We start from the raw sequence: 10,474 nt of genomic DNA on the forward strand, positions 1-10,474 counted from the left end.
ACTGCATCTAATGCTTCTGATATCAAGTATGATATTTACTATATACTTTAGAACTAGTTTGCCAATAATTTTGAACATAAAAATGAATTAAACTGTTTCATTCCTAGGTATATGCCCAAGAAAATTGAAGACATATGCTTATATAAAGACTTGTATACACATGTTTATAATAGTGTTATGCATAATAGCCCAAAGTGGAAACAACCCAAATGTCCATCAACTGACAAGTGGATAAACAAAATGCGATACATTCATACAATGGAATACTATTTAGCCATGAAAAGGAGTTAAGTACTGATACATGATACACCATGGATGAACCTCGAAAATGCTATGCTAAGTGAAAGAAGCCAGACATAATGTGCCCATATTTGATGATTTCATTTATATAAAATGTTAAAGATAGTCAAATCTATAGAGACATAAAGTAGTTTAGTGGTAGAGGACAGGGAGAGGGGAGAATGGATAGTGACTGCTCATGAGATTTCTTTTTGAGGTAATGAAAATGTTCCAGAATTAAAAATAGTGGTTATGGTTGCATAACTCTGTAAATCTACTAAAACCACTGAGTTGTACATTTAAATGGTGAATTTTATTGTATGTGAATTATATCTAAAAATATACTGGATTTTATCAGTGATTTTTCTGCAACTATTGAGATTATTTTTTCTCCTCTAACTTGTTAATATAGTAAATTTTATGATAAATTTCCTCACTTTTACTGTTCTAGAATTCATGAAATAAAACCTATTGATATAATATCGTTTAATTCTGCTTTAAGTTTCCTAATTTTTATATGGGATTTCTGGATTTGAGTTGATATATGACTAGTTTTCTTTCTTCTGTTATCCTTTTCTGGTTTTGATATCAGGATCATGCTAGTCTTGTAAAATGAGTAGCTTTGTATTTGTTTCTATTTTCTGCAACAGTGTGTTTAGGATGTGAATAATCTGTTCCATGACGGTCTGGTAGAGTTCTTTCATGAACTTTTATTGCCTGTTTGGAAAATAAATATTTTACTCTTAAGTTTTTCCATGACTATTGATTAGTCTATTAAGAGCTCCTACTTGTTTTTTTTTTTGGCTCATTTGGAAAATTTCTATTTTCCTATATAATTGTCTATTTTGTGTGAGTTTCTAGATTTTTTTGACTTTTTTTATGTATGTCTTTTAGAATTAAAAACTCCTATGTAGTCATCTATTCCTTTTTTATTCTTTACATAATTTAATATTTTTATTTTAAATCATATTTGCTGAAGTTTTGTCTTTTATGTTGGTCTTTTAAATTCAGTTTTACCCAATAATTATTTTTCTATTTTATTTTATTCTGCCTTCAATCTTATTCATTCCTTTTAAAAATTTCTTAAGTTTATTTTATTGGTCTATATCTAGCATCTTGAATTGAAAACTTATTTATTTTCATTTTTTTATGGTCTTACAAGGTTATTTATGGTTATATATTTTTCTTTGGTTACTACTTTGGGTGAATCCATAGGTTGATATGTAATACTTTGAGAATCCTTCAATTATTTTTATTTTCAAACTTCTATTTTCATTTCAACCCCAAAATTACCTAGAGTATGTTTGTTTTTTAAATTTCCAGATGTATAAATTTGGGCATTGGGGTGAGGGCTCTGTTTTAGCTGTTAATTTTTTTTTTTAGTGCGCGCGCGTGTGTGTGTGTGTGTGTGTGTGTGCAGTCTGTTTCCTAGCAGACCCAATAGGAACGAGGGGTGTGGTTCATGTATCTGTGTTTGTATGTGTGCATGTAAGTAATTAGATAGCATCCAGATATGAAAAATTATTATTTTTACAATAATTTCTATTATTGTTTTTATAGTTTTATTATTTGTATATATATCTATAAACAATGCATATCATTTTTGCTTGTTTTTGAGCTTAACATGAATGCAACTTTATTCTTCAGTCTCTCACTTCATTTGCTGAATATTATTATTGTGAGATTTTTCATGAATTGTATATAACTATTTTCATTACCATAGAGTATGACATTATATGGTACTATGACTATTTATTCTACTGTAGACAAAATTTGGGGTTGTTCTCATTTTTTTTTGCTATAATTTTTAATTTTATCTTGTTCTAAAAATAGTTGATACTTCTTTTGTGGCTTTGTTACATGGGTCAGTTGTTATTGTTGTTCTTCCTTTCCCCCTTTCTTCTTATTTTAATAGCTGTATTCAGTCGAATTTTACATACCTGAAATGTTATCCATTTTAAGTACACTGTTCAATGAGTTTTAGTAAATTTAGGTGGTTATGCAACCATCACAATCCCGTTTTAAAACACTTCCATCAACCTAAAAAGTTTCCTTGTGCCCATTTGCAGTCAATTTCAAATCAACCCCAAACTCCAGGCAACCACTGATTTGCTTTCTGTCTCTACAGTTTTGCCTTTTATAAAAATTGCATATAAATGGAATCCTACAATATGCAATCTTTTGTGTCTGGTTTTTCTCCCTTAGCCTGTTTTGGAGTTCATCAGTGTTGTTGCATGTATCAGTAGTTCATTCATTTTTATTGCTTAGTAGTAGTCCATTGTATAGATGTGTCACATTTTGTTTATCCATTTACCAGTTAACATCTAAATTGTTTCTAGTTTTTGGCTATTTTGAATAATACTGTTGTTAATATTCCATGTAGGGCATTGTATGGACATTTTTTTTTGTTCCTCTTGGGTAGGTAACTAGGAATTGAATTGCTAAGTTATGTATGTTTAACTTTCTAAGAAATTGCTGAATTCTTTGCACAGTGGCTGTAACGTTTTACATTTTCACTAATATATGAGGGTTCCAGTTTTGTTACATTCTTACCCACACTTGTCCTTTCTTTTTGATTATAGCCATCTCAGTGAGTATAAAGTGGTATCTCATTGTGGTTTTAATTTGTATTTCATTAATGGATAATGATTTTGATTACTTTTTCATGTGCTTATTTGCCATTTATGTATTTTCTGCACGTGAAGTATCTCTTAAAATTTTTAGTGTTTTTAAAAATTGGATTATTTTCTTATTATTTACGTAGTAGAGGTCTTTGTATGTATATATGTTCTTGATACAAGTCCTTTATCAGATATATGATAAACAAATATTTTCTCCTGGTCTGTGGCTTGTCATTTTGTAAAAAATACTTAAAACTATTTTCAATTACATATGACATAAAATATTATATTACTTTCAGGTATACAGCACAGTGATTAGATATTTACACAACTTGATCACTCTGATTTATTCAGTACTCATCTGATACCATACATAATTTGTTTATAATACTACTGTCTGTATCCCCTATGCTGTACTCTACATCCCCATGACTGTTTTTTAACTACCAATTTGTACCTCTTAATCCCCTCCCTGCCTTCACCTATCCCTCCCTAGCTCCTGCATCTGGTAACCATAAAAATGCTTTCTGTATCTATGAGCTTATTTCTGTTTTGTTTGTTCCTTTATCTTATTCTCTAGAACTCACATATAAGCAAAATTATCTGACATTTGTCTTTCTTTGTCTGACTTACTCCACTCAGTATAATACCCTCTAGGTCTATCCATGTTGTTGCAGATGACAAGATTTCATTTGTACTTTATCCATTCATCCATTGATGGACACCCAAGTTGCCTCCATATCTTGGCTATTATAAGTAGTGCTGCAATCATATACATATCCTCTCAAAGTAGTTTTTTGAGTTTCTTTGGATAAATACCCAGAAGTGGGATTACTGGGTCCTTCTTAGTCTTTTGTTGTAGACTTTGTTTTAAAGTCTATTTTGTCTGGTATAAATATTGTTACCCAATCTTTTTGTTGGTTTGTTTCTATTTTCATGAAATATCTTTTTTCACCCATTACTTTTAGTGTCTGTGTGCCTTTCAATCTGAAGTGAGTCTCTTGTAGGTAGTATATGTTAGGGTCTTGCTTTTTTGTCCATTCAGCTACCCTATGTCTTTTGATTAGAGCATTTAATTCATTTATATTCAAAATAATTATTGATAGACATGCAGTTATTGCCATTTAGTTATTTATATTTTTGATTTTATTTTTTCTTCTTCTTAAAGAAGTCCCTTTAACATTTCTTGTAATACTAGTTTGGTGCTGATGAACTCCTTTAGCTTTTTTTTTTTTTGTCTGAGAAGCTATTTATCTGTCCTTTGATTCTAAATGATAGCTTTGCTGGGTAGAGTAATCCTGATTGTAATACTTACTTTTCATCACTTTGAATGTCTCATGCCAATCCCTTCTGGCCTGCAAAGTTTCTGTTCAGAAATCAGCCGGCAGTCTTATGAGAGCTCCTGTGTAGGTAACTAACTTCTTTTATCTTGCTGCTTTTAAAATTCTCTCTTTGTCTTTAACCTTTAGCAATTTAATTTTGATGTATCTTGGTGTGGGCCTCTTCATGTTTGTCTTGTTTGAGACTCTCTGTGCTTCCTGGGCTTGTATGTCTATTTCTTTCACTAGGTTAGGAGTATTTTTCATCATTACTTCTTCAAATAGGTTTTCAATTCCTTGCTCTCTTTCTTTTCCTCTGGTACCCCTATGATGCAAATATTGGTATGTTTGATGTTGTCTACAAGGTCCTTTAAACTGTCCCCACTTTTTTGGATTCATTTTTCTTTTTGCTGATCCAATTTGGGTGTTTTCTGCTACCTTATCTTACAAATCGCTGATTCAATCCTCTGATTAGATCCTTTTCATCTAATGTACTGTTGATTCCCTTAGTTTTAGACTTCTGTTCAGCTAGATTCAGGCAATTCTCAATGATGGTTGTTCTGTAGTTTAGTTGTAATTTTGATATGGTCATGAGAAGAGGCAAACAGCATTTACCTACTCCACCATCTTGACCAGAACTGTCACTTCATTTTCTTTCTTTTCTTAACATTTTTAATTACAATTGACATTCAATATTATATTATATTAGTTTCAGGTGTACAGCATAGTAGATAGACATTTATATAATTTATGAAGTGAGTTTCCATCCCCCCATTAGTCTAGTACCCACCTGGCACTATGCATAGCTACTACAATATTATTGACTTATCGAGTACTTTACATCCCGTCAACTATTTCATAATTGTACTTCTTAATCCCTTCCTCCTTTCACCTACCCTCCCAACTTCTCTCCCATCCAGCAACCATCAGATTTTCTGTGTACCTATGAGTCTGTTTCTGTTTTGTTCTTTTCTTTTGTTCCTTAGATTCCACATATAAGTGAGATCAAGTAAGATCATATGGTATTTGTCTTTCTCTGTTTGACTTATTTCACTTAGCATACTTTCCAGGCCCATTCATATTGTCACAAACAATAAGATTCATTCATTCTTTTTAATGGCCGAGTAATATTTTATTGTATATATGTACTACATCTTCTTTATCTATTAATGGGCACTGAAGTTGCTTCCATATCTTGCTATTGTAAATAATTCTGCAGTGAACATAGAGATGTGTCATTTCATTTTCTTAATGCTGAAAAGTTGTGTTTTTTTGTTGTTGGTTTTTTTACTTTTATTAACATTTATGCTGGGACACAAGTTTTTATTTCTTCAATTTCTTCCACGATATCTTTTTCTTCCGTGTAACCTCCCCTTCTGGTTTAGGAACAGTTTGCTCTGTTTCAGTGAGGATCATCACAGTGTGTCAGGGGGAGCTCATGTAGGGGTTAATCTGCCTAGGAGCTCTGTAAGTTCTACACCACATCCTGGGAGCTTTGTTTACCTGGATATGCTCGATGACAGAGAATCTGCATCAAAACCCTTACGTCCAGCATTATTCTCTGCATTTTAAGCATATGCGGCAAGAATTCATCACCCTTTTTGGGCCACTGACCCTGTGTCCATCCCCACTGGCCTGACCACACTTACCTACTCTACCATTATTACAATTGAATGGCACTCATTGCTTCTGTAAAGTGACATCTTTCAGATACTTGATGGCTTTTTGAATATGCATATTCTTGATGGCCTGGGAAGTTTCATGAGTGTTTTAAAGTGAACACGAAGATTTAAACCTCTTGATTTGCATGATTTTGTGGGGTTTTCTAGGTCAAGTGAATAACGAATCATTTGCAGAGGTAACCTCAGGCCACTTATGGGAGGAGAGCCCAAAGTTTTAAATTTTGATGAAGTCCAATTTATCATTTTTTTTAAATTGATCATCCTTTTGGTGTCATATCTTACTAATATTTCCTAATGCAAAATAATAGATATTTTTCTTCTATGTTTTCTTCTATATATTGTATATTTATATTTGTTACATTTAAGTCTATATTCCATTTCAAGTTAATTTTTATGTATGATGTGAAGTAAGAGTCTAGGTTCATTAGTTTTTAAATATAAATATTCAATCGTTTCAGTGCCATTTGTTAAGACTTATTTCTCTACTAAACATGTTGATACCTATTTGCTGAAAATATTTAATGATTTTTCTTATTTTAAAATTGAAATGGTTTGCTTTTCATGTAGTTTATACATTTACATGCTTCAAAATTCCAGAAGCACCTGTCCCAGAAGTACAGAAAAATATATAATGAAAACCTTTTCTCACACTTCCGTCCCCCAAGTATTTAGTTTTCCTCCTCAGAGTCAACAACACTCATCAGATTCTTGTGTGCCTCTAAGAGGTATTTCATGCATGTATAAGCAAATATACTTATATTCTTTTTCCCAGCATGGCTCAATTTTTGTGAATGTTTTAGATTATTGTTTTTAACTGTTTTATTTAAATTATTATCCACTGAGGAGAAAAAATATTTAAATTAAATTCATCAGTTAAGTTTAATTTCTCCCTAAGAAATGAAATACTAAGTAATAAGATTTTAATTAAATAAATTCTAATTTAATTTCTCCCTAACAAGAAAAGCAATAAGATTTTTTTTAGCTAGAATTGAGCTGGGTGGGGGAACTATTATAATATCTCAGATCCAATTTTTACTTCTTAAAGAGTGATGCCATCTCCATTGAAAATGCATATATTAGATGTTTGAAAAGCATTTATATTCTCTTCATTTTGACTACAAAATTTCATATTTGTCTTTACAATTGAGCTTGTTATTTGTGTGATTCATCTGTGTTTTTAGTTTCGTCTACTTGATCTGTTATTTTTCTAGTATGTAAGTTAAAATCATCTACTATGATTGTTCTCAAATCTTTCAGATTTTTGTTTGTATAATTCAAAGGTGGTTGCTAACTCCATAGAAATTTGTGATCACTATATCATTCTGGTAGATTGTAATGGCTATATGTAGTGCCAGATGGGTGCTAGAGTAATCAAGGGGATTACTTCATAAGTTATATAACTGTATAACCATTGTACTGTATACCTGACACTGATATTAAAAATAAATAAATAATAAAAACTGAGTAAAATATGAACTATCTTTGCTACTTTCATATTATTTTGCATTGAATTTTACTTTTGCTAATATTTTGCTATAGTTGCTTTTACTTTTTTGGTAGCATATATTTGGGTTATCTTTTTACATACCTTTATTTTCAACCTTTCTTGGTTATTTTATTTCACATCAAACTTTTAAAATGCAAGTAGCTACTTTAAAAATCCACTATGAGATCCTCTTTTAGTAGATAAGTTTTAGAGGCAGCAAACTGGTTGTCATGCTTTTTGTGGTGTGCACAATGTTTTAAATATCAGTGTAACTAGCCAGATGTTATTGTGTGTGATTTTAGGCAAGTCAGCTAAGCTCTGTAAGCTTCAGTTTGTTTCTCTGTTAAAGGAAAACAATAATAATTTTCAACTATCTCACAGGATTAATGTGAGTATTTTGTGGAGAAGTATATGTAAAGCATCTAGCATGGTTTTCTGGCAATGAAGAAAATATTTGTTAAATATTGGCTATAATTACTCTATTTAAAATTATGTAAAAGATAGGGCTTTATTACTGTGAGTCATGGGCTATCACTGGAATCTTTTAAACAAGGAACTGACATCATAAGATCTGCGTTTTAAATACAATTATGGTAACAGCGTGGAAGATGTATTAGAGGAGTGAGACAGAGGTAAAGAACTCACTTAAGCAGTTGCCGTACTATTTTAGGAAAGAGTTGAGGACCTGAACCAAGCCAACAGCTCTTGGAAAAGAAAAGAAGGAATGAAATCAAGAGGTCTTTATATTGTAGACTTGACTGTGCTTGATGCTGGTGTAATAGACATAATTTTAGATGTTCAAGAATCATTTAAATTTGTTCTATCCCAACACAGCTAAAAATAAACTGAATTTCTTGAGATTGGGGATTTTTTTTTCACAGAAAGGGAACAGACTTGGAAATAACTGAAAAGTTAGAGTGATAACTTGATGAAGAATTGTAATATTAGAATTTGTAGTAAAAGAACACAAGTTTCTGGGAATAATAAGCTTTTACCAGACAATGAAGTAACAAGCTACCCTACCTGACATAAACATATTTTAGATATATGGTGATTAAAACTGTAAAATCAGTGTAGGTGAAGACAAGTAGATCAATAAAAAGTAGATCAATTAATGTAGTTTAAAAACGGGCTCCTGGATGTATGGCAATTTAGTATATAATAAAGGTGGTATTTCAATTACTGGGGGCAGGGAAAGGAAAGACTATTCAATGAATGGGATTGAGACATCATTTAAAAAAATATTAAATTAGGTCCTTGCCTCACACCATTTATAAAAAAGTAAGTTCTAGATGAATTGAAGTCTTAACTATTAAGACAAAACAAGACTTTAAAATAATAAAAATATTTATATCCTCCAAATCAAGAAGAAAGGGAGAGAGATGCAAATAGAAAAAGTAGCCAAAAGATATAAATAGACAATTTGTGGAAGAGTCAGTACAAATGGCCAATAAACTTGAAAACATACTTAAGCTTGGGAGGTGCAAAGAATATTTCACTCGCTCATCAGATTGACAAAAAAATTCTATAATAGTAAAAGGTAATGAAGGAGAGTGGGTGCTCTTAAATGCTTTGGATAAGGATGTAAAATTCCAGGGCAATTTGTTGCATCTTTTGAAATTTAAAACTGCAGTAATTTCCCTTCCTGCTCTCTTTCTCCTACAGAAGCACAGGGGAACAAGAAGGCATGCCAAGGCTGTGAATTTAGCATTTAACAGCAAAATTTGGGAAACAATTTAAATGTCTATCTAGTTACTTTGTATTAAGTGGCCACCTGTTAAGTGGTGGTGATCTGATTACTCAGTCAGTGGTGAAACCCAACACTTTAATCTGAGATTTGGATCAACCTAACACATTTTCCACTTGTGTTCTTTAGCTATAACCTTGTGAATGAAAAACCTTCTTTAAAATAACAATAAACAATGAAGTACAGAGTTTTAATGGACAATATATATATAAGGAAACTAAAGTGTGAGATATATTTTGCTAAAGCTGATTCATTGGTATATTCCAACCCTTCTCCAATGTGCAGATATCTCTTACACAATTCTTGAGTGACAACTCATTTCTTTTAACTTAGAGTACAAGCTTTTTCAAGGTCTGGCTTATATCCATCGTCCATGCTCTTTTCACTAGTATCTACTTACAATTAAGCCCAGGACTAGCATTAAATTACTGTTTCTAATGATCCTTTGGCTTTAAGAGTACTTGCAAAAAAAGTTATTTTACAATTCCTAAAATTCCCTTTGCCCTAACAATTTCTCTATTTTCTCTCTTCAGTGAAGAAAAGCAGAGGAAAAACAGCCACTTAATGCATCCATACCTTTTCTAATATAAAACTCTAATTATCTCATCTTCAGCCACAGAAAATGACTCACTTTTCATAAGACTCACGCCAGAGAGAAATGTTATTTAGATTCATATATATGTTATTGCATGTAGTTAATTTCTTCTTATCGTTGAGTAGTATTTCCATGTAAGGCTATAACATGTTCATTTATTCTCTCACAAAAGAGAAGAATTGCTATATCAAAAAGTGTAAAGGTGTATATTTAATTTATACGAAATGGCCAAACAATTTAAATATAATAGTTGAACCATTTTACATGCTCACTAGTAATATATGTGAGATATAGCTGCCCAGCATACTCACTAGCATGTCATTGTCAGTCTGTATGATTTTAGCTATTTTTGTGGATGTGTAGTGGCAACTCCTAGTGATTTTAATCTGTATCCTCTAGACCAGTGATATTGAATATCTTTTAATTTTGTTATTGGACCTTCAGATATCTTCTTTTTGAAAGTGTCTGTCAAAGTCTTTTGCTCATTTATGTTGGATTGTTTTCTTTTTTTTATTGTTTTGTATATGTTCTTTATAGACATTAAAGTCATTTGTTGCATATATGTATTGCATATATTTTCTCTTAAAGAGGAATTTTTCACTTAAATGGTTAACTTAGTAAACAGCTCTTTGTTCTGCTTGTGTAGATATGCTTGCCAAATAGGCCGAAGGGCAGGGTGACGTCGAAAATAACTAAAGACTCATCCTCCCTTTTGCTCGTTTTGTCTAGATAACAGATGTATTGC

The sequence above is a fragment of the Pteropus vampyrus genome, unplaced genomic scaffold, assembly GCF_000151845.1.
Source record: "Pteropus vampyrus isolate Shadow unplaced genomic scaffold, Pvam_2.0 Scaffold44, whole genome shotgun sequence".
NCBI classification, from domain to species: Eukaryota; Metazoa; Chordata; class Mammalia; order Chiroptera; family Pteropodidae; genus Pteropus; species Pteropus vampyrus.